The 5,015-nt window shown below is 42.6% G+C and overlaps 1 long non-coding RNA gene across 1 annotated transcript; it reads left to right on the top strand.

Annotated features, from left to right (window-relative positions):
* Positions 1 to 1,662: 1,662 nt before the first annotated feature.
* LOC123508336 lies at positions 1,663 to 1,970 on the top strand. Its single transcript, XR_006675922.1, has 2 exons — positions 1,663 to 1,746; positions 1,891 to 1,970. It is a non-coding gene; the product is annotated as an uncharacterized LOC123508336 (long non-coding RNA).
* Positions 1,971 to 5,015: the final 3,045 nt, after the last annotated feature.

Below are 5,015 nucleotides of genomic sequence, written 5' to 3'. Positions count from 1 at the left end.
AATTTTAGGGATGAAGTAGTCAGAGGGTGGAGGAGTAGGAGGAATATGCCCAGAATCATCCAAAGTTGAGTTGGTAGCAAAGGTTTGAGCGAAGAGTTCAGCTTTAGAAAAGAAGAGACAGCTGTAGAGCCATCTGGATGAAGTAAAGGAGGGAAAGACGAAGAAGTAAAGTTGTTAGAGATATTATTGGCTAGATGCCAGAAATCTCGAGAGGAGTTAGAATTGGAAAGACTTTGACATTTTCTATTGATGAAAGAGTTTTTAGTAAGTTGGAGAATAGATTTGGCATGATTACGGGCAGAAATATATAGGGCATGAGTTTCAGCAGTTGGATGGCTACGGAACCGTTTGTGAGCCGCCTCTCTATCATTGACAGCACGAGAACAAGCAGAGTTAAACCAAGGCTTTTTAGCTTTAGGGTTAGAGAAAGTATGAGGAATGTATAGCTCCATGCCAGAGATAATCACCTCTGTTATGCGCTCGGCACAAAGAGAAGGATCTCTGACATGAAAACAATAATCATCCCAAGGAAATCAGAATAGTACTGCCTTAGTTCCTCCCACTTAGCAGAGTTAAAATGCCAGAAGCACCTCCGCTTAGGCGGGTCCTGAGGCTGCACTGGAGTGATAGAACTGGTAACGGAAATTAGATTGTGGTCGGAGGAGCCCAACGGAGAGGAAAGTTTAACAGAGTAAGCAGAAGGGTTGGAGGTTAGGAAAAGATCAAGAATGTTGGGCGTGTCTCCAAGGCGGTCAGGAATACGGGTAGGGAACTTCACTAGCTGCTCTAGGTCATGAAGGATAGCAAAGTTGAAGGTTTGTTCACCAGGTTGGTCAGTGAAAGAAGATGAAAGCCAAAGCTGGTGGTGAACATTGAAATCCCTAAAATGGAGATCTCAGCAAAAGGAAAGTGAGATAAGATGTGCTCCACCTTGGAAGTCAAATAGTCAAAGAATTTTACATAGTCAGAGGAGTTAGGTGAGAGGTATACAGCACAGATGAATTTAGTTAGAGAGTGACATTGAAGTCTTAGCCAGATGGTAGAAAATTCTGAAGATTCAAGATTGTGGGCACGAGAGCAAGTGGTGTCGTTACGCACGTATGCGCAACATCCAGCTTTGGATTGAAAATGAGGATAGAGCAAGTAGGAGGGAACAGAAAAGGGCTGCTGTCAGTAGTCACAGACAACTGTGTTTCAGTTAGGAAGAGAAGATGAGGTTTAGTAGAGGAGAGGTGGTGTTCCACAGATTGAAAATTAGAACGAAGGCCACGAATGTTGCAGAAATTGATAGTGAAAGTATTAGATGAAGTGTCAAGACACCCAAGGTCGACAGCAGAGGGCAGTCCGACCTGGGGACATTTATGGTCCCCTCCCCAGAGGGGGACTCCGAGGCAGGGCGTGGTGAAGCCATTATTAAATTTTGATTTGAAGAGAGTGTAAAAGTGTAAGGTGTTGTAGTGTAGTGTAGGAAGTAGTAGAAGTTGTCTTTAGAGGGCAGGCTGCAGCTGCTCAATTGTATAAATGAGACCACAAAGGGAACCGGGAAGAGAGGACACGGGGAATCACTCAGTCTGCAGCACTGCCTACATCCCCGTAAGTACCTCTCCTGGAGTATTCCACCGGGCGGCAGGTGACTACTGCCTACTGCCTACTGCTGACTGTACCTCTGATCCTGATGATGCTAATGATCCTGAATTTGACGAGTCTGACTTCCAAGTCACACTCTCAAAGCTCCAAATGTTGCAGGTAATTTTTATACAAAAGTGATGAATGTGCATACGCAGTATCTTTATCAAACCTGGGACAGTTCTCACAGAAACTAGATACTGTACTAATGAGCTAACAATATTTGTATACATGAATCGATAATATGGTATTTTCATCTTTCAGGATGTTGTCTTCAAGCAAGCAGATGCCAACCTCGAGCGAGCTCAGGCAAAACAGCAGGCTGATTTTGAAAGAAGGCGATACAAACAAAAGCATTTTATCGTAGGCGACAAGGTGCTGCGCTACAACCTACGCAGAGCAGATAGAAAAGGAGGCAAACAAACGGATCCATGGGATGGTCCCTATGAGGTGGCTCAAGTTTGTGATAAGGGACTGTACAATCTCATTAATGTATCCACGAATATCCTCCTTAAGAATAAAGTGAATGGATGCAACCTGAAGCCCTTCTTCGAACATGCTCCAGAGGTTTTACCACCAAGTTCTTCATCAGACACACCATCTCCAACTTCTCTGTCAGAGCCACCATCTCCAACTGTCCAGATCATAGGGGTTCAGCAACAGGAGATTATCTACAAATTTAATCCAATAACAGTTGCAACACAGCGAGCAATCTGCAACAACTCTGGTGGACGTCTGACATTTAAGAAAAAGTCTGGTCCCTCTGGAAAATAAATAAGACTTTCAAAACACAAGTGAACCCCTTGCTGTCAAAGTAATTAAAGGTGATGGAAATTGTTTTTTTCGTTCCATGTCATTCGCTATCACTGGAGAAGAAAACCATCATCCTGTTGTCAGAAGCTTGATATGTGATTTCCTTTCCACCAGTGAAAACATTCAAGTTGATTCAATGCGTGAGGATAAAGTGTGGGGAACAACTATAGAGATCTTTGCAGCAGCCAACATGTTTCAAGTAAATGTATGTGTCTGGGCAAACTTTGGATATATTCACACATGGCATATACATAGGCCGAAAGGTACTAAAATCCTAAAGGATTCAGTGTACCGCAGGCAACCATTTCAATGTAGTTATTCGTGGGTAGTGTAATTTGTAAAAATGTCATTATTTTGTAAGTAATTTGTAATTCAAGAAAAAAAAGGTAATAATTTGTAAAGTAATTTGTAAGTAATTTGTAATTCAAGAAAAAAAGGTAATCATGTATAGTGTAATTAGTAGTTTTTTTTGTATGGGGAGAGAGCAACCTTAATAACAAAATCAAGCATCCAATAATGGGAGTCATTTCAACCTGATGGGGAGTCATTTGAAACCAGTTTCAGTTAACTGGGGAGTGTTGTCACTCTAGTTTCATTTAACTGGGGAGTATTTTCAAACTAGGTTCAGGAGACTCCGGGAGTCATGTTTTGGGGGAGTGTCCTCAAACGTCTACACCGGCAGATCGGTCAGGACAGGATCGAGGGAGGCACCACGCACGTGCGTGGAGAAGGTCACGTGGTTGGTGAGCCCGTGGACCGTTATGAGCTCTGTGTAGGTTAGGTTCACCAGGTGCTGGTCAATAATGGTATTCTGACAGCTGTGGGTGGCCATGATTGTGTCCAGTTGGTCCGTGAGGAAGGAGAGTGGGGCGCCGTGTTGCCATTGCGGGCGGTACAGAGGGCAGAGCAGCACAGCAGTCCTGTCAGCGAGAAGGCGGAAAAATAGCATTTCCATCTCCCCAGGAACTGTGACGGGCAATAGCTGCAGCTGTAGACCTTCACGGTGGCACAAAGCTATACCACCGCCTTGCCTGGCTGCTCTGTCCCTCCGCACCCAGTGAGTAAAGCCAGGTATCCTGTCGCATGTTGTGACGCAGCTGTCATTCAGGAACGTCTCGACGGCCACCACTATGTCAACCTTGTTCTTGAGAGCTGCGTGGGTCAACTCGCCGACATTCGTTCTGAATCCACGTACATTTGACGACAGGATTCTGAGGCTACTGAGTGTCATGGTTGTGCTGCTAGAAATATGTGTGTGGAGTGACGTCGCTCCGCGCTCCGTACTGCTGGGCTGGGTGTCCGTGATGGAGAGGTGCAGCCTGCCGGGGGGGAGTGGGCCCAGTATAACCAGGGAGCAACTGCCTTTCTGACAGGAGCGCCCTGATTAGTCTTTCTTGTCTTGCCTCAGCTGCATTCACTCTAACCACTGAGCTGTGTGTGTGTGTGTGTGTGTGTGTGTGTGTGTGTGTGTGTGTGTGTGTGTGTGTTGTATTCATTCTATTTCATTCATTATTGTCCATCTCTTATCTCTATTCATTGTTATACTTGCTTTTACATTTATTTCTTATTCATCACCTCATTTGCGGGGTTCAACGTAGACGGTTCAGAGAGAGAGAGAGAGAGAGAGAGAGAGAGAGAGAGAGAGAGAGAGAGAGAGAGAGAGAGAGAGAGAGAGAGAGAGGTGGAAATAAACAGACACGTTCTAGATTCTGGTTCTGGTTGTCGTTGGAAAGAATGGCCTTTTCAACAGTTCTTTTCCTTCTCCTCTTGTCCTCTTTTCTCCTTAATTTTTGAGTTCTATTATTTTTATCTACTTTCCCAAAATCTAGATATTGTATCGTGATTTTTTTCCCGTTTCGCCTCCATTAGCAGATTGATGTCCATAAGTTCTTCCTCTTTTTTTCTAAATATAGACGTTAGAAATTCATGTCTTTTGTTCTTTTGTTTGCGTATGCTGGACACCAAACCATGGAGTGATTTGTCTTTTTCCTCTTCTTCTTCTTCTTCTTCTTCATCTATTTTTTCCTTTTTTTTTTTTTTTTTTTTTTCTTCTTCTTCTTCTTCTTCTTCTTCTTCTTCTTCTTCTTTATTTTCTATACCATGTGGGCTTTTCACGGGAATTCATGGGCTTAAGGGTACCTCCTATCTCAAAGCCCACCCGCTGGGAATCCGTTGCCCCAAGTGAGGAAGCCCAACCTACACTCGGACCGTGGACAGGATTCGAACCCGTGCGCTTGGAGACCCTCGGACCCCAAAGCACGCATGGTTCCACAGTTTTTTTTTTTATTTATACCATGCGGGCTATTCACGAAAGTTTATGGGCTAAAGGAGATACTAGTTCTTGTTCTTCTTCTTGTTCTTGTTCTTCTTCATTTTCTTCTTCTTCTTCTTCTTCTTCTTCTTCTCTATCTTCTTATTTTCTTATTAATTTTTTACTAATATTATTATTATTATTATTGTTATTATTATTATTATTATCATTATTATTATCATTATTATTATTATTATTGTTATTATTATTATTTTTATTTATTATTATTATTATTATTATTATTATTATTATTATTATTATTATT

The sequence above is a fragment of the Portunus trituberculatus genome, chromosome 24 (assembly GCF_017591435.1).
Source record: "Portunus trituberculatus isolate SZX2019 chromosome 24, ASM1759143v1, whole genome shotgun sequence".
In the NCBI taxonomy this organism is placed as follows: Eukaryota; Metazoa; Arthropoda; class Malacostraca; order Decapoda; family Portunidae; genus Portunus; species Portunus trituberculatus.
Note: the sequence above shows the minus strand (reverse complement) of the source record. Positions and strands in the feature narration are given on the sequence as shown.